This window comes from Zea mays, chromosome 3, assembly GCF_902167145.1.
Source record: "Zea mays cultivar B73 chromosome 3, Zm-B73-REFERENCE-NAM-5.0, whole genome shotgun sequence".
Classification (NCBI taxonomy): domain Eukaryota; kingdom Viridiplantae; phylum Streptophyta; class Magnoliopsida; order Poales; family Poaceae; genus Zea; species Zea mays.
In genome coordinates, this window is record NC_050098.1 from 26,108,213 (window position 1) to 26,128,564 (window position 20,352).

General features: G+C 54.7%; 1 pseudogene; it reads left to right on the forward strand.

Moving 5' to 3' along the window:
* LOC103651838 (beta-1,2-xylosyltransferase XYXT1-like) overlaps positions 1–18,322 on the forward strand; it is a 54,305-nt pseudogene extending 35,983 nt beyond the window's left edge.
* The last annotated feature ends 2,030 nt before the right edge of the window (positions 18,323–20,352 follow it).

Below are 20,352 nucleotides of genomic sequence, written 5' to 3' on the forward strand. Positions count from 1 at the left end.
GACGTCAGCAAGGATCCGACAGCCCCAACAGTTGTACTTCCACAGGGATCAAGCACTCCTCCAACGGCCACGACATCACATGAACAGGGTGCCAAAACCTCTCCGACAGCCACGACGGCATGTACTTAGGGCTCTAGCTCCTCTCTGCTAGACACGTTAGCACATTGCTACACCCCCCATTGTACACCTGGGCCCTCTCCTTACGCCTATAAAAGGAAGGTCCAGGGCTCTCGTACGAGAAGGTTGGCCGCGCGGGATAATAGGCTGGCGGACAGTCTCTCTCTCTCTCCCACGCGAACGCTTGTAACCCCCTACTGCAAGCGCACCCGACCTGGGCGCAGGACAACACGAAGGTCGCGGGTTTCCTCTTTGCTGTCTTTCCCCCCTTTGTGTTCCGTCTCACGCCGACCCATCTGGGCTGGGACACGCGGCGACAATTTACTCGTCGGTCCAGGGACCCCTCGGGGTCGAAACGCCGACAGTTGGCGTGCCAGGTAAGGGCCTGTTGCGTGTTGACGAACAACTTTCCGTCAAGCTCTAGATGGGTAGTCTCCAGCAACCTCTCCAACCCGGGACGATGCTTCGTTTTGGGAGTCTTGAGTTCATGTCCCTCGACGGCAGCTACGACATGATACTCCTTCCTCCGCCGCGCGACAACGACAATGGCGGCCGTCAGCCCGCCCGCCGGCGGCGGAATCGACGACGTCTTCCCCACGTGGCGGAAGAGAAACGTCCGGGTCTGTCCCGTCACCTTCCCCGCCGATGGAGGAGGAGGCGGGGCAGGCATGGCCAAGCAGGAGGCGGCACATCGTCGGCTGTCGAGCGAGTCGACGGCGCCGGCGCCCCAGTGGAGGACACGTCAGACGTCGACCTCATGTCTGAGACGAAGACGAGCGTCGTTTCCCCGCAACACGCTAACTCCAAGCAGACGGACGACGCAAGCACGCTCGCGAAGGGCTTGCTGGGCGTTAGCCTCGTACCTGAGACAACGGTGCAGTCCGTCCCCGACGCGACTTCGTCACCGCCCGTCGATCAAGAGGTACCGTCTGTTTCCCATCCCATGCCTTTTAGATTCAGCTGTGACCCACCAAGCGACCCCGCTTCGGTGGACGCTTTCATAAAGGCATGTCCAAACCCTCCGGGGTATCATATGCGGTCACCCTGGGACCGGCTGACGGCCGTCTCGACCTACGGGCCCCTAGGTTCCGAGGAAGATGACGAGCCCGACTCTGGTTGGGATTTCTCCGGGCTCGATAACCCCAGTGCCATGCGGGACTTCATGACCGCATGTGACTACAGCCTCTCTGATTGCTCCGATAGCAGCCACAGCCTCGGCGACGAGGACTGTGGCCCAAGTCGCGAATGCTTCCACGCCGATCTAGGGGGTCTCGACGAAGGCAACCATCTTGGTATGTCGGAGGACGGTGATCCCCCTAGGCCTGCGTCTCGCGTTGACATCCTTCGGGAGCTAGCTGTGGTCCCAGTCCCTGCGGGGGGTCAGGACGCACAGCTCGAGCAAATCCGCGAGGTACAGGCCAGGCTCGACGAGGAAGCAGGACAACTTGTGCAGCTTCGGCAAAATATCGGGCAGGAGTGGGCAGGCCGAGCACCGGCCGGAGAAGCGCGTCATTTGGCCCAGGACGTCCAGCACCGCATCGCCGACGATGCCAGGGTGAGGCCGCCCCCGGTTTCCAGTGGGGTCGGCCAGAACTTGGCAGCAGCAGCGATACTACTCCGAGCGATGCCGGAACCATCCACCACCGAGGGGCAGCGTATCCAGGGAGAGCTCAAGAATCTCCTGGAAGATGTCGCGGTCCGACGGGCCAAGAGCTCTGCCTCCCGAAGGCAGGGGTACCCCCCGGAGCATCGCGCCGCAACTTCCCGATTCATGCGGGAAGCCTCGGTCCACACCGAACGCACGCGGAACACAGCGCCTGCGGCCCCGGGTCGCCTCGGCAACAAGCACCACCGCCGTGACCGTCGAGCCCACCTCGACGAGAAGGTGCGCTGAGGCTACCACCCCAGGTGTGGGGGACGCTACGACAGCGGGGAGGATCGGAGCCCCTTGCCCGAACCACCCGGTCCGCGAGCTTTCAGCCGAGCCATACGACGGGCGCTGTTCCCGACCCGGTTCCGAACCCCGACTACCATCACCAAGTACTCGGGGGAGTCAAAGACGAAGCTGTGGCTCGCGGACTACCAACTGGCCTGCCAGCTGGGTGGGACGGACGATGACAACCTCATCATCCGCAACCTTCCCCTGTTCCTCTCCAACGCCGCCCGAGCCTGGCTGGAGCATCTGCCTCCTGCGCAGATCTCCAACTGGGACGACCTGGTCAAAGCCTTCGCCGGCAACTTCCAGGGCACATACATGCGCCCTGGGAACTCCTGGGATCTCCGAAGCTGTCGCCAGCAGCCGGGAGAGTCCCTCCTGGACTACATCCGGCGATTTTCGAAGCAGCGCACCGAGCTGCCCAACATCATCGACTCGGATGTCATCAGCGCTTTCCTCTCCGGCACCACTTGCCGCGACCTAGTGAGCAAGCTGGGTCGCAAGACTCCCACCAGGGCGAGCGAGCTGATGGACATCGCCACCAAGTTTGCCTCTGGTCAGGAGGCGGTCGAGGCCATCTTTCGAAAGGACAAGCAGCCTCAGGGGCGCCAGCCAGAAGACGTCCCCGAGGCGTCCTCTCAGCGCGGCGCGAGGAAGAAGGGCAAGAAGAAGTCGCAGGCGAAACGCGACGCCGCCGACGCAGACCTTGTCGCCGCCGCCGAGCACAGAAACCCTCGGAAGCCTCCCGATGGCGCCAACCTGTTCGACAAGATGCTCAAGGAGTCGTGCCCCTATCATCAGGGTCCCGTTAAGCACACCCTTGAGGAGTGTGTCATGCTTCGGCACTATTTCCACAGGGTCGGGCCGCCGGCGGAAGGTGGCAGAGCCCACAACAACGACAAGAAGGAGGATCACAAGGCAGAGGAGTTCCCCGAGGTCCACGACTGCTTCATGATCTATGGTAAGCAAGTGGCGAACGCCTCGGCTCGGCAGTGCAAGCAAGAGTGCCGGGAGGTCTGCTCGATAAAGGTGGCGGCGCCAGTCTATCTAGACTGGTCCGACAAGCCCATCACCTTCGACCAGGGCGACCACCCCGACCGCGTGCCGAGCCCAGGAAAGTACCCGCTCGTTGTCGATCCCGTCATCGGCAACATCAGGCTTACCAAGGTCCTCATGGACGGAGGCAGTAGCCTCAACATCATCTACGCCGAGACCCTCGGGCTCCTGCAGATCGATCTGTCCTCGATCCGGGCCGGCGCGGCGCCCTTTCACGGGATCATCCCCGGGAAACGCGTCCAACCCCTCGGACAACTCGATCTGCCCGTCTGCTTCGGGACTCCCTCCAACTTCCGAAAGGAAACCCTCACGTTCGAGGTGGTCGGGTTTCGAGGAACCTACCACGCAGTGTTGGGGAGACCATGCTACGCTAAGTTCATGGCCGTCCCCAACTACACCTACCTCAAGCTCAAGATGTCAGGCCCCAACGGGGTCATCACCGTCGGCTCCACGTACCGACACGCGTACGAATGCAACATGGAGTGCGTGGAGTATGTCGAGGCCCTCGCCGAATCCGAGGCCCTCATCGCCGACCTGGAGAGCCTCTCCAAGGAGGCGCCAGATGCGAAGCGCCACGTCGGCAACTTCGAGCCAGCTGATACGGTTAAGTCCGTCCCTCTCGACCCCAGCAACGACGCCTCCAAGCAGATCCGGATCGGCTCCGAGCTCGACCCCAAATAGGAAGCAGTGCTCGTCGACTTTCTCCGCGCGAACGTCGTAGTGTTTGCGTGGAGTCCCTCGGACATGCCGGGCATACCGAGGGATGTCGCCGAGCACTCGCTGGATATCCAAGCTGGAGCCCGACCCGTGAAGCAGCCTCTGCACCGATTTGACGAAGAAAAGCGCAGAGCCATAGGCGAGGAGATCCACAAGCTGATGGCTACAGGGTTCATCAAAGAGGTATTCCATCCCGAATGGCTTGCCAACCCTGTGCTTGTGAGAAAGGAAGGAGGAAAATGGCGGATGTGTGTAGACTATACTGGTCTAAACAAAGCATGTCTGAAGGTTCCCTACCCTCTGCCTCGCATCGATCAAATCGTGGATTCCACTGCTCGGTGCGAAACCCTGTCTTTCCTCGATGCCTACTCAGGGTATCACCAAATCAGGATGAAAGAGTTCGACCAGCTCGCGACTTCTTTCATCACACCCTTTGGCATGTACTGCTACGTTACTATGCCATTTGGTTTGAGGAATGCGGGTGCAACATACCAAAGGTGCATGAACCACGTGTTTGGAGAGCACATTGGTCGAACGGTCGAGGCTTATGTCGATGACATCGTAGTCAAGACAAGGAAAGCCTCTGACCTCCTCTCCGACCTTGAAACGACATTCCGGTGTCTCAAGGCGAAAGGCGTAAAACTCAATCCCGAGAAGTGTGTCTTCGGAGTCCCCCGAGGCATGCTCTTGGGGTTCATCGTCTCCGAGCGGGGCATCGAGGCCAACCCGGAGAAAATCGCGGCCATCACTAACAGAGGGTCATGGGATGCCTTGCGGCTCTGAGCCGCTTCATCTCGCGCCTCAGCGAAAGAGGCCTACCTCTGTACCGCCTCTTAAGGAAGACCGAGCGCTTCACTTGGACCCCCGAGGCCGAGGAAGCCCTCGGGAACCTAAAGGCGCTCCTTACCAGCGCGCCCATCTTGGTGCCCCCTGCTGCCGGAGAAGCCCTCTTGATCTACGTCGCCGCTACCACTCAGGTGGTCAGCGCCGCGATCGTGGTCGAGAGACGAGAAGAGGGGCATGCATTGCCCGTCCAGAGGCCGGTCTACTTCATCAGTGAAGTACTGTCCGAGACCAAAATCCGCTACCCGCAAATCCAGAAGCTACTGTACGCGATAATTCTGACGCGGCGAAAGATGCGACACTACTTCGAGTCTCATCCGGTGACTTGTAGGATTACGGGGAGGCTACGCTAGCGCAAAACAAAATTTTCAACCCCATAAACCAAGAACTACTGCGGTTATAGGTCATGGAATTACCACTAGACGCGCAGAGCAGCGGAAGACGTCTCGATGTAGACGAACGCGTCGAGCAGTGCCGTGCAGTCGTCGGCGTCCTTCACGTCCTCGCACGGTTCGTCCCAGTGCTCCAGATGCAGCACCTCCGAGGTATCCACACGTACAGGGAGGAAGCGCCGCGTACCGAACTGCTAGGTTCACGACGGCGGCTTGGCGAGGGCGAGAGGCGAGTGGCTACTCGTTTGTTGGTGGCGAATTAGGTTAAGCCTAACCGCGCCCCCGCCCCTCATTATATAGGCGTTATGGTGGGCTTCTAACACCGAGGCCCGTCAATAACCCTAAAGCCCAGTCTAATTTCGGATCTAATCCGAGTTAGGCTTCCTTCCCCTTAAGTGTGTGACCCTATAGGTTCACGTACAAATAGACATAGCCCGAGTACTCTTACTTGGCCCAATAATTGACAGCGGCCTCTAGCAAGACATGTCAACTCCTATGCGCACGTAAAGATCATATCAGACGAACCATTGCAACATTACGTACATGTTGTTCCCTTTGTCTCACGATATTTGGTCTGGCTCTAAGCTGACCTCTCTTTCTCGATACTGTGAATTGGAATCCTTTCAATGGTTAACTCTTATCCCTAGCACGGCCATGCATTTCTTGCTCCAATCACTCGAGGGGCCCAGAGATATCTCTCTCACAAAGAGAGGGACAAATTCCATCTTGACTGACCATGCCTCACAACATGCTTCCTGACAAACCCAAAACTACCTTTATAACTACCCAGTTACGGAATAGCGTTTGATAGTCCCTAAGTAAGTCAATTCACATCTTGAGAACATGCGACAATCTCAGGTCTAAGGATACAGCATTCATGTTGCAAAAAGAGAACTATATTACAATATCTCACGTTGGGTCGGTCCAGCCTCATGTCATACATGCGCCCACATTATTAGTTTAACATCTCCATGTTCATGACTTCTGAAATGTAGTCATCAACTAATACATGTGCTAGTCATCGACTCTGACTAGGGACATCATTTAGAATAACCATATAAGTAAAGAATCTCACAAACAATTCACATAATTGCTAATCAATACAAGGTGCCTTCCATGGATATTCAATTAAGTAATATATATATCATGGATACAAAGAAATATGCTCATCTCTATGATTATCTCTAGGGCATATTTCTAACATGACTGTGGTGTCATCCTTTCCCCTGGGAGAGATCATCCAGTGCCGAGAGGCCTCGGGTAGAATCGCAAAGTGGGCGGTGGAGATCATGGGCGAGACAATCTCGTTCGCCCCTCGGAAGGCCATCAAGTCCCGAGTCTTGGCGGACTTTGTGGCTGAATGGGTCGACACCCAGCTTCCAGCAGCTCCGATCCAACCGGAACTCTAGACCATGTTTTTCGACGGGTCGTTGATGAAAACAAGAGCGGGTGCGGGCCTGCTCTTCATCTCGCCCCTCGGGAAGCACCTCCGCTACGTGTTGCGCCTCCATTTCCCGGCGTCCAACAATGTGGCCGAGTATGAGGCTCTGGTTAACGGGTTGCGCATCGCCATCGAGCTAGGGGTTCGACGCCTCGATGCTCGTGGCGACTCGCGACTTGTCATCAACCAAGTCATGAAGAACTCCCATTGTCGCGACCCGAAGATGGAAGCCTACTGCGATGAGGTTCGGCGCCTGGAGAACAAGTTCTTCGGGCTCGAGCTCAACCGCATCACCCGACGATACAACGAGACTGCGGATGAGCTGGCTAAGATAGCCTCGGGGCGGACAACGGTCCCTCCGGACGTCTTCTCCCGAGACCTACATCAACCCTCAGTCAAGACCGACGATACGCTCGAGCCCGAGAAGGTCTCGGCCCTGCCCGAGGTGCCCTCGGCTCAGCCCGAGGCACCCTCGGCCCCCGAGGGTGAGGCACTGCGCGTCGAGGAAGAGCGGAATGGGGTCACGCCTAATCGAAACTAGCAGACCCCGTACCTGCAATATCTCCACCGAGGAGAGCTACCCCTCGACAAAGCCGAAGCTCGGCGACTGGCGCGGCGCGCCAAGTCGTTCGTCTTGCTGGGAGACGGGAAGGAGCTCTACCACCGCAGCCCCTCAGGCATCCTCCAGCGATGCATATCCATCGCCGAAGGTTAGGAGTTATTACAAGAAATACACTCGGCGGCTTGCGGTCACCACGCAGCACCTCGAGCCCTCGTTGGAAATGCCTTCCAACAAGGTTTCTACTAGCCAACTGCGGTGGCCGACGCCACTAGGATTGTACGCACCTGCCAAGGGTGTCAATTCTACGCAAAGCAGACCCACCTGCCCACTCAGGCTCTGCAAACAATACCCATCACCTGGTCGTTTGCTATGTGGGGTCTGGACCTCGTCGGTCCCTTGCAGAAGGCACCCGGGGGCTACACGCACCAGATGGTCGCTATCGACAAATTCTCCAAGTGGATCGAGGTCCGACCCCTAAACAGCATCAAGTCCGAACAGGCGGTGGCGTTCTTCACCAACATCATCCATCGCTTTGGGGTCCCGAACTCCATCATCACCGACAACGACACCCAGTTCACCGGCAGAAAGTTCCTGGACTTCTGCGAGGATCACCACATCCGGGTGGACTGGGCCATCGTAGCTCACCCCATGACAAATGGGCAAGTAGAGCGTGCCAACGGCATGATTCTGCAAGGACTCAAGCCGCGGATCTATAATGACCTCAACAAGTTCGGCAGGCGATGGATGAAGGAACTCCCTTCGGTGGTCTGGAGTCTGAGGACAACGCCGAGCCGAGCCACGGGCTTCATGCCGTTCTTTCTGGTCTATGGGGCTGAGGCCATCTTGCCCACAGACTTAGAATACGGTTCCCCGAAGACGAGGGCATACGACGCCCGAAGCGACCGAACCAACCGAGAAGACTCACTGGACCAGCTGGAAGAGGCTCGGGACATGGCCTTACTCCACTCGGCGCGGTATCAGCAGTCCCTGTGACGCTACCACGCCCGAGGGGTTCGGTCCCGAGACCTCCAGGTGGGCGACTTGGTGCTTCGGCTATGACAAGACGCCCGAGGGCGTCACAAGCTCACGCCACCCTGGGAAGGGCCGTTCATCATCGCCAAGATTTTGAAGCCTGGAACGTACAAGCTGGCCAACAGTCAATGCGAGGTCTACAGCAACGCTTGGAACATCCGACAGCTACGTCGCTTCTACCCTTAAGATGTTTTCAAGTCGTTCATACACCTCGTTCACATACGCCAATAAAGTCTAACCATCAAGGAAGGGTCAGCCTTGCCTCGGCAAAGCCTGACCCTCCCTCGGGGGCTAGAAGGGGCGAACCCCCTCTGCGTCAAAATTTTCCTCAGAAAAAGTATTTCTGCCAGAACATCTTTCGTGATTTTCGACTACTTCGAAAGTGGGATCCTGAAAACGACGGAGTACACGTAAGCAGGCAAGGCCGATCGAGCCGAGGGACTCCTACGCCTCCGGGATACGGATACCTCACTCATCACCTTCTGCGATAAGTAACTCACGCTCGGATAAGCGATTCCGCTGACCGAACAAGTCTTAATGCTCGAAAACTTTTTTGCCGAAATGATTTTTCGTGCCTTCTCGACTATATCGATAACAGAATCCTACAGACGAGTAAGAGTACACGTAAGCGGCAAGGTCGACCGAGCCGAGGGACTCCTACGCCTCCGGGATACGGATACCTCACTCATCACCTTCCGTGAAAAGTAACTCTCGCTCGGACAAACAATTATGTTACCGACAAATAAGTCCTGATACTCGAAACAAGGGGAAAAGAAACACGGCTCTACAACACGATGACGATATGTTTGGGCCTCGACGACCGCCAAAAAACATACGCACACTACAGATAAACTGTTCTTGCAGGATCAGACATCAGTGGGGGAGCAGCAGCACCCTCGGCGTCGACTCCACCTTCGGCGGAATCCGACCCGACCTCGAACGGCAACACGGTCGGAGGATCTCCACCTCGAAGGAACCTGTCGGCACCACGCCTGGGCCATCGCCGCTAGGGTCTCCTCCGGGAACCCGGCCCGAGCAGACGGCTCGACCGGCCGCTTCGTAGCCTCAGCCAGCTGTCCCCCGAGGACATCAGCCCGACTCATGGCCTCGGCAACCCAACTCCGACGTCGGTCCCGCCAATGGATGGCCCGGCCAGGCTCCGGCCGACGAAGCGTCTTTTCGAGCCAACTCTGCCTCTGTCCATGCTGACACCGCTGCCTCCGGCTCCGGCTCATCGTAGAGCGGTCGAGGGTTTCTTTAACTAAGCAAGAGAAGCCTCGGGCGGCAAGGCCGACCGAGCCGAGGGACTCCTACGCCTTCGGGATACGGATACCTCACTCGTCACCTTCCGCACGAGGCAACTCACACTTGGTTAAGCGGTTCAGCTAGCCGACAGGCGAGTCCTGGTGCTCGAAATGAGAAAAAAACACGGCTTTACGCCAAAACATACATGTTCAGGCCCCGACAGCCGCAATGAACAGACACCGGCACTCAAGGTGCCATTACAAACGGAACTCCGGTTCCGCCCCCGCAGGTACGAACAACCCCCCCACATTGGAGGGCATGCGGGGCGACAAAACCCCAGGTGGCTTGCCGCCGCCCGCTACGGCAGCAGCGACAACGACCTCCGCTCCGGGCGGCTAAACAGCAGCAGCGATGACCTCAGGGCAGACGCTGCTGCGACAAGGCCCTCGCCCACGACCCCACTCGAGGGGCGAGGACAAGCTACCAAGGCCGTGGAGCCGGAGGTCAGTCCGCGGGAGGCACCGACTATCTCGTCCGCAGAGAAACCTCTTCCGGCTGCCTCGGTGGGAGGTGGCACCGGAAGCAGCGCCGAAGCCGCTCAGGCCGGAGAGCCAGACACGCGGCAGCTGCCAGCGCCACGGACGGCGAACGCCCTCCCCCCGATCACTGAGGGAAGGAGCGGGTCGCTGCCCGCGCGGAAATGGGCCCCAACTCGGCGCACTCCCCTCCCCAGCACTGATGATGAACATCCTTGAAGCTGAGGGAGGGGCAGAGGTCGCAGCCCGGCTCGCTTCTCCCCACCATCGAACTGGTGGTCACCGTCTTGGGTGACCACAGGCGAGGGGATGCAGCCGGGCTGCCTGATGAAAATCCTTGAAGCCAAGTGATGGCTGAAAGGTACCAACTTCCGCGAAGTTGCGTTCCTCCAACGACGACAAGACGGAAGAACCGCGGGCGCTCCCCATCTGGGGGCTCGGAAGGTGGAAGGGCGCGATGCATGGAGGGAGTACGAAGACATGGTTGCCATCCAAGGGGGTCACCCTCCTTTTAAAGGTGACTCTCCCCACTTGCGTCCTCAGCCGTCACGGACTGAGTCTTCACCAACACTCTCCAAGGTCTTCCCCCTACGACACGGGGGCTGGGTCCCACGCGTCATGCAAGCTGGCCCAGGACAGAAGAGGCCAAACCGCTGTGCGCGGTGCGCGTAACTGCCCAGCGGTTACAAGCGCTCCTCCACTTTCGCCCAGACCGGCGGGTGAAAGGGCGGACCGCCATGCAGGCGGCATGCAACCGCACTAAGGGGGCGCACCCTTTCGACTCCGAAGCGCCCAACATGGGAGCCCAGGCCCACACGTCATGTAACCGGCACGCCGGTTACTACGTGCGGGAAACTGCACCGCCACTTGAGCCAATACCGCACCTTCTCGACTGCGGAACCGGTGTCGCAACTCGAGGCAACCCTGCGCATGGCCCAACAGTGCCAACCGAGCACATCGGTCACGGGTCAGTCAGCCGCGGGAGAAGGCGCGACGGTCGATACGGCCAGAAATGGGCCGGCAGTGATGGCGGCGGCAGGTGGGCGGAACCAGCGGTCAAGTCGTCTGCAGGCTCACATCCCCTCCTGGAACAGCGAGAGAGCCCTCTCCCACGGCATAAAGACGACGCGCCCGTGTTCTGTTCCTCGAACGGCTCGCGCACGCACAACGGCTGCCCCGCGAACCACTCGTCCCGTCGCATTAACTCTGTGGCAGGGCAGGCGGCACCTTTGGCAGGCGAAGCAGGCGACGCTTCACCTCCGCCATAATGACCGCGTCAAAAAAGGTGTGCCACGTTATTCGATTTCGTATCCTTTTCCTCTTCCTCTTTCTCTCTCTTGCTACAGGGACCGGGAAAGGGGATACTCTGAATGGGATCTTTCTCCGCGAAGGAAGCGGGCCCCGAGCCCCCCTACTGATCAGAGGTTCGAAGGCTGGCCCCTCGGAAGGGTTCGATAGTCGCCTCAGAGCACTCAGGCTCCGAGCCCTCCTACTGATCAGAGGTTCGAAGGCTGGCCCCTCGGAAGGGTTCGACAGCCGCCTTAGACCACTCGGGCTCCGCGCCCACCACTGGTCAGAGGTTCGAAGGCTGGCCCCTCGAATGGGTTCGATAGCCGCCTCAAGCCACTCGGGCTCCGCGCCCACTACTGATCAGGGGTTCGTAGGCTGGCCCCCGAAGGGTTCGACAGCCGCCTCAGAGCACGCAGAGCGAGAGATGACTCTAGGTACGTCTGATACATGGCTGAGGCTCGGGCTACGCTCCCGAGGTACCCTAGGACATTTCCGAGACCAGCAGGAGCGATTCTGTAATGGAATCTAATCAGAGGGAGGCATCGAGCCCTCGGACCCTATCAAACGGGACCGGGTCCAGCAAATCACCTGCAGGTACTTTTGGAGCGCGCCTCTGGGCCACTAGCCGACCCTTATCGAACGGGGCATGGGCGTCCACTCGGATCACCCGTTAGCAACTCACTGGAGACACCATGTTCGGCGCCCTCCAAGGGCAACATGGCGCTTTTCCCCCTCCTCCTTGCGGAAAGGCGACGCAGGGGCGTATGAAAAAAGCCGAGTCTGTCCTTGACCGTCCTCTCGCTCAGTGCGGAGGCTCGAGGGCTGCTCTCGCAAACCCGGCTCCGGCCAAACCGTTGACACCGTCAACATACCAGCCCGAGAACTTGGAACCTGACTATGCACCCGGGCTACGGCCAGTTCGCATGAGGGAACAACCAGACCGGTCGAAGCATCACGAAACACGCTAAGACCTCGAAGGAGTCAAATCACTCCTCTGAGGCCTCGGGGGCTACACCCACCGGAACGAAAGGCAACCGAGAAAGGCCAGTCCCGTTGCAAAAAAGTGCGACAAAAGCCTCCAAGCGAGTACCAACACTCCCTTCGAGGCTCAGGGGCTACTGTCGGGGACCATAATTAGGGGTACCCCCAAGACTCCTAATCTCAGCTGGTAACCCCCATCAGCACAAAGCTGCAAAGGCCTGATGGGCGCGATTCAGGTCAAGGCTCCGTCCACTCAAGGGACACGATCCCGCCTCGCCCGAGCCCAGCCTCGGGCAAAGGCAGCCGGCCCAGGAGGATTCACGTCTCGCCCGAGGGTCCCCTCAAGCAACGGACGCACCTTCGACTCGCCCGAGGCCCAGCTCGGACAGGCTTCGCAGAGAAGCAACCTTGGCTGGATCACCACGCCAACCGACCGTATCGCAGGAGCATTTAATGCAAGGACCGCCTGACACCTTATCCTGACGCGCGCTCCTCAGTCGACAGAGCCGAAGTGACCGCAGTCAATTCACCGCTCCACTGACCGAACTGACAGGAAAACAACGCCGCCTATCCTACTCCGACTGTTGTGCCACTCGACAGAGTGAGGCTGACAACAGCTAAGTCCAGCCTCGGGCGCCATAGGAAGCTCCGCCTCGCCCGACCCCAGGGCTCGGACTCAACCTCGACGCCGGACGACGGACTCCGTCTCGCCGACCCCAGGGTTCGGACTCAGCCTCGACCTCGGACGACGGACTCCGCCTCGCCCGACCCTAGGGCTCAGACTCAGCCTCGACCTCGGAAGACGGTCTCCGCCTCGCCCGACCCCAGGGCTCGGACTCGACCTCGACCTCGGAGGAGCCTCCGCCTCGCCCGACCTCGGGCTCGGACCTGCCACGTCACAGGGGGGCCATCATTACCCTACCCCTAGCTATAGCTCAGGCTACGGGGAACAAGACCGACGTCCCATCTGGCTTGCCCCGGTAAACAAGTAATGATGGCACCCCGCGTGCTCCATGACGACGGCGGCTCTCAGCCCCTTACGGAAGCAAGGAGACGTCAGCAAGGATCCGACAGCCCCGACAGCTGTACTTCCACAGGGCTCAAGCACTCCTCCAACGACCACGACATCACATGAACAGGGTGCCAAAACCTCTCCGACAGCCACGACGGCATGTACTTAGGGCTCTAGCTCCTCTCTGCTAGACACGTTAGCACATTGCTACACCCCCCATTGTACACCTGGGCCCTCTCCTTACGCCTATAATAGGAAGGTCCAGGGCTCTCGTACGAGAAGGTTGGCCGCGCGGGAGAACGGGCTGGCGGACAGTTTCTCTCTCTCTCTCCCACGCGAACGCTTGTAACCCCCTACTGCAAGCGCACCCGACCTGGGCGCAGGACAACACGAAGGTCGCGAGTTTCCCCTTTGCTGTCTTTCCCCCCTTTGTGTTCCGTCTCGCGCCGACCCATCTGGGCTGGGACACGCGGCGATAATTTATTCGTCGGTCCAGGGACCCCCCGGGGTCGAAACACCGACAGAAACGAGGTGGTGTTTAATCATAAACCAATACCATCAATTGTGCAGGTTATTTTTAGGGTTACTTACTGGTTCAGATTCTAGAGACTTCTCCAGAAGGAGGAAAAGCACCAACAAATTCTCGATGTCTGTCGAGCTTTGGAGGTGGTGGCGATTGAAGTCTTTGCAATGCATGGATGGCGCTCGAATGCAAGAATTGAAGATAGCTATTGTTTTCTATAGTTATGGTATTTTGTTTTCTTTGAGTTAGTTTAATTATTCAAGCAACTGCTCTATGGTGCAATAATCGTCATGTATTGGATGTACGCATTTTTATGTTAAAGTCGGAACTATTATTTCCATAATAAAAAAATTAAGAGAAGATAGACAATCTACTTATACACTTCAACAATGACTACTATCGCGTCGTCGTCGTTGTCACGCCAACGTAAGGAATGAAGGACCATGAGATAACGCCACAAGGAGGACTCCCTTGTTTAAAAATCTTCGATCTCTTCTCTAAAATCTTAACTTGTAGTAGATTAGTTAATGTTAAGAAATGAAAGCTTTATGTTGCTGCTCGATAATGATTAATTTACATGAGAGACTCGGGGTGTTATACTATAACCTGCCAACGCTGCACAATCAATTTTTGTTGTGATTAATTGGCCGATTTCATTGTCTCCAAGTCGGTTTAATTTAGAATATTAGTTGTTGGAATTGTCCAAAAAAAAAGTACTCCATATAACAGTTGTTGGTCAGGTGCAGCTGAGGTGCGGGACTCGGATCTCTAGATGAGTCAACAGTTGCTTGGCCTCTAGCGCTGGGTGTAATAACCATACACTAGTGATGCATTTAATTCACTCGATATATATCCGATTAAACAAATAAACCAATCCAAAGACCTTGTTAAGTCAAAGGCACGCCACCGAACAATGTGGATTTGACCCTCAAACCCCGTTGACCTCGTTTTTCGAAAACTATCAATATCCCAATTCCCACCAACAGCAGTGTCACAGTCACTGTCACTGCCCGTCCTTTTGTTCACTACGGCTGCCAGCTGCGGCGGCCAGGTTGCAGCGCTGAGCTGCTGCGAGGAGACGACGACTGGGAAGAGCATGAAGAGCTGGGCGCCGATCAACCTCAACGTCGGCCTCGTCGTCGGCGTCCTCTTCGTGCTGCTTACTTATCTCGTCCTCTCGCAGCAAGCTGCAAGCAGTGGCCTCAGCGGTACTGAATCCTTTCACACATTGGCCATCTCAAATCAAAGGGCAGATCATGAGACGAGGACAGCAGTTAGGGCGTGTTCGGTTGGCTGCAAGCCGACACTGTTGCAGCTGTTTGGACTGCTGCAGCTGCAATCTATAGAGAGAAAAATACTGTAGAAGCCGCAGCCGCAGCCGGATTGCAGCCGCAGCAAGCCGCAGCGAACAAGCTGTAAGTTCTTGCTTTTTTTTCTTGATATGCAGTTGCCGCCACGGTCGCGCAATGGATCATGGACAAACATCTCACGACGACTAACGGTCCGGCTGAAACCTGTAAGCACTTCCGATCCACCACCGATTCCAATCCCGTGTGCCTGATGATCTCCTACGTATTATCTGTAGTTCATAAGCTGACGGTTCTTGCTTGTTGCTTAATGAACAGTCGTCGCTTCAGACTTGCAGCGGACCGCGGAAGAACAACTGGTTCATGGTTCAGGTGAGCACTCGTATCGTTTCCATCAAATCTTCTTCACCTTCTCTTTCAGACAGGGTATCCAGAGAAACTGTTTCTTGGGGAGGGAAACCGACAAACCGTAGACTAGAGAAAAAATAAAAGGAAAAAATGTAGGAAATCGTTTAGAACATTAGGGCCAGCATGAGATTGTAACCTGACCGTCGACGCCTGGCAGAGATGGAAATGGCTACAAGCTAATAAATTGATAATCACTGGGTTTGACCTCAACATACCAACTAAAAGATCTGAATGGCAAATCATATATGGTTGGACGGTGAATTAGAAACTGGGTGTCAGATTAGTTAGATCTAGGTATCAAGTTGTGATTTTTGAGTAACGGATTAGCGCCTACTTTAGATCTAAACTACCAAATTAATAGTACTGATTCTGGTCAAATGACGCTAGAAGCTCGAGAAGAATAAAACAATCTGAAAAAAAAATGAGCATGGTGCCATGATGGGATCAAAGTCAACATGCAGCAAATAGTTGAGCCTCTTAAATTAACATTTAAGATTAATTTTCTTACCATTCACAATAATGATGATTAAGTCATAAAAAGTCGGCCCATTTTAAAACAAGCATGTTAATTTTACCGGACACGTTACTGACAAAAACAAATTCTAGAAACTTCCGTAAAATTGAGGCTCAATTGTTGGCAATAATATATTGCGCTAACCCATATTTATCATCATGAAAAGACACTTAAAATAACTGTCTGGTTGAAGCCCTCTCAGGCACTTGGCTGCCACACAAGTGATCTCAGCCCTAGGCACTCAAAATCCTACGCCTAGGATCACTGCCTGGCCCAGGCAGCGCGAGCAAACCAAACCAGCCCTAAGCAGTTACATGGGCTACTTTTTGTTTCATCTACTTTAAGCAATTTGGAGAGTGAAGGGTGTGAAAAAACTCAAACACTTCCCTCTATTTATATGTTGGATTCCATTTTTTATTTTTTTGAAATACAAAATGATAACCAATAACAAATTGACGACATACGGTCGGTACCGATTGATCGAGGCCGATACTGATCAGGTCTCTAATGTTCGAGTCAGTATCAACTGGTCCGATTTTATCGTGGTCAGGCCAAACTGATCTGATCAGTATTGGGGTCCCTATGTCATCGATCGGTATAGACGTTTTGCCGATTCGGCCTTAAAACGCATGGACCTGTACAATTAATACATGAGTACATGACCCGATAAACCTGCACTGTGAAAACAGAAATGAACGGTGTTACTTTTTTCCCCGCTGGTGTGAACGTCCTCGCTGTATCCAGCTTCTGTTGTTAAGAAATGTATGCAGACACTTATTATACTAATTATTGAGCATCAGGTGAGAAGGGCAAGGTGGTGTACAACACGAAGGGATCCTACTCCGAAACCTGCGAAGTCGATGGCGACGTCCGCATCAACAGCACGGCCCTGTCGGTGACCCTGGTGCCGGCGATCGATCTCTTCGGAGCGCCGCGAGTGGAGGATCTGGCCATACTCTCGCAAGAACATGCCCGACATCAAGATGGTCACCGTGACGCAGCTGGAGGACAAGTCCTCGGCCCCGCCGTGCACGGTGACGTACAACATACCGGCGGTCCTGTTCGCGCTCGGCGGGCTGACGGGCAACTTCTGGCACGACTTCGGCGACGTGCTGGTGCCTCTGTTCATCGCGTCGCGGCGGTACGACGGCGAGGTCCAGTTCCTGATCAGCAACATGAAGCCGTGGTGGCCGGCAGCGTACAAGACCATCCTGCAGCGGCTGTCCAAGTACGACGCCGTGGACCTGGACGGCGACGGCGACGGCGACGCGCACGTCGTGCGGTGCTTCCCGCACGTCACCGTGGGGATCCACATGCACAACGGCCTGAGCATCGTCCCGGAGTGGGCGCCGGGACCGCCGGGCGGCCGCGGCCTCACCATGGCCGACTTCACCAGGTTCATGCGCGAGGTCTACGCGCTCCCGCGCGACGCGCCGGCCAGCCTGGTCCGGGAGGAGCCGGGCAAGCAGAGCCCGCCGCCGCGGCTGCTGCTGATCCACCGAGAGCACAGCCGCCGGTTCATGAACGAGCGGGAGATACTGCAGGCGGCGGAGGCGGCGGGGTTCGAGGCTGTGGCGCTGGACCTGCGGCGCGACGTGACCGTGGACGCGCAGGCGCGGGTGGTGAACTCGTTCGACGTGCTGCTGGGCGTGCACGGCGCGGGGCTGACCAACTCGGTGTTCCTGCCGCCGGGCGCGGTGCTCGTCCAGGTGGTGCCGTACGGGAAGATGGATGTCATCGCGACGCTGGAGTTCGGCCTGCCGGCGAAGGAGATGGGGCTCAAGTACCTCGACTACGTGGTGAGCGCGGAGGAGAGCACGCTGCTGGAGATGCTGGGGCCGGAGCACCCGGCGATCAAGGACCCGGACTCCATCCACCGCAGCGGGTGGGACAAGATGACCGAGTTCTACCTCAATATGCAGGACGTGCGCATCGACGTCGCCCGCTTCGCGCCCGTCCTCACCCAAGCGTTCGACCACCTACGCCAGCAATAATAACGCATCGATCGGTCGGAGGACTAACAGCCATGCATTATATTGGCACAACCATTTCAATGGCATATATATGTGGTCGACCACACTTGGACACCTCTACTCGCTCCCGCTCGAGTCTCAAAAAAAAAATGTTGTAGGACAACATCAGTATATGCAAAGCATAGCTACATCCACTTCATTTAGCCACTAGCTAAGCTTATTTAAAATTGACTCTATTCTCCTTGCTAGTTGAACTCTACTTTCTTTTGTATTTTCTTGAACACTTTTTCCATACGGTTTTGTTTGGATATTCTAGTATTAACCCTAATTCACATGTATTGAGGTGGGTAGATTGAGATCAACACTAGAGTACCCAAACTAGATCTACATGTATTCTCCAGCTATAAGAAAAAACCAAGTCACTGTCTTTATGCTTATTTATTCGTCTCCTCTTCATCCCACTATCAAGTATCAACTATCCACAACAGTCATATTTAGGAGTGAAAATAAGCTCTAGATTTTATACTACAAACTTTAAAGATCGAATCGGATTAGAATCGGATCATATTTCTATTTATTTTTTTAACTAACATTATTTAAGGGGATCTTAACTTTTTGCGAAATGTCATTTGGATCGTATTCTTGCAACTCCTAAATTCAAAGCACAGAAATACAATGCTCACTAGTAAAACCGGTTACCCACACCAATTCTCTCTTTAAGATCTTACAACCCAAGAAGTCAATTCGTGGCATTAACCGAGCTCCACCATTTGACATCTAACATTTGTTTATTCGGTATCCATCCCATATTCTGTTCATGTGAACGCTTCCTAGTCCTAAATAATCATCGCCATTTCTGAACTGAATTTCGTTTCTAATTAAGTCTATGTATTGCATCCTTTTCTTTTGAACCTACTCCTACTTTGCATGTGATCAGCATGCAAAAAGGAATCAGCCCAACATGCCATCGTTTCCCCATGATCATCTGCTCAGGGCATGCATGCTGGATTGATGGTGCATGCGCGTGCAAACAAAGGCCTCGCCATGAACAAGCAGAAACCGCTCTCTTCACTGCTAACTAGGTATGTGCCTGCGACGGTGTACAAATTGTTTGATAAATGTTAATGCAATTCAATCTACAACATACATGATCGTAGGAATTCAATCTAGAGCATGCATTATTTGGCCATAAGAATTCAATCTAGAATGAATGGATCTACTACAAATATAGGTTCAAATTCAGCGAATGGAGAAGAAGTCTGTCACATAGGTTAGTTCAACAATTAATGCTAGGGACCTACCGATTCGATGAAAAGTTGATGCAGATTAGATCCATAACAGCATTAGGGTAGAGCAATGTTCATGACATATTGAGTAACAGTGTTGAATCTCATATCATAATAACATTAGACTAGAGTAATGTTCACGTAGATCTGATTATTTTGCATCATATTTATGTCAGTATTGGTTACTTGACTTGTTGGTTGTTCTTTCTAGCTGCACCAGGATGCTCAACTCGTCATAAGAGTTTTTTGCTCGTCTGGAAAAAAAAGTTTTTCTTCTTCTTGTAAAGAAAAAGTTGTTTTTCTTCTTATTGTAAAGACAAAAAAAGATTACAAGACCGAGGCAGATTGTCTCCAGCAACGTTCTCAATATTCTTAGTCCTTTACAGCGCACTCTGAAAGATTCGTTTATCTATATCTTTACCATCTCCAACATTGTCTGAATTCCATCTTTATATCTCAACTTCTATATTTTCACAATCATATTAACATAAGTTTCTAGAACCTTAATTCAAAATATTGTCTCGTTTACATATTGCAAATCCTTTTTAATTATGTATTAATAACTATTTTTGAAGAATAATAAATACCAAACAAATTCAGAAGGCCATTCTCCTCTCCATCCCCACAGAAGATCCCATTATTTTTCTTCCTTTGGTTTGCTTTTTCATCTGCTCGCCGAAGTGTGATATCCTGGCCCCGGTGGATGGTGATATTATGGCCCAATGCTTAATAGAATTAATAGAGTATTCATACTAACAAGATGCATCTTCTTTTTCGGAAGCTTATCTCGAAAGAACCACCAAGTTAAGCGTGTCTGACTTGGAGTAATTTGAGATGGGTGATCGACTGGGAAGTTTTCTCGGGTGCGCATGAGTGAGGACAAAGTGCGCACAAAAGATTCGTGTTGGTCTGTGGGGACAATATATGATCCTAGAAAGCTGCTAGGAGTAAGTATCGCCGGTCCGACAGTGGACCGGTGTGTTACAATTGGTATCAGAGCCAACACTCGCGGTTTCACCGGCGTGTGTGGGTTAGGGGTTCGGGTATATGGCACATGGCGCATGTGGGCCCGGAGTGGTCACATAACATTACATATCACAACACTAGACAAACAGACGTGACCAAGAGAGGAGGTTCCTGGCTTGGGGTTGACCGACGAGGACGTCGGTCTTCTAAGGGAG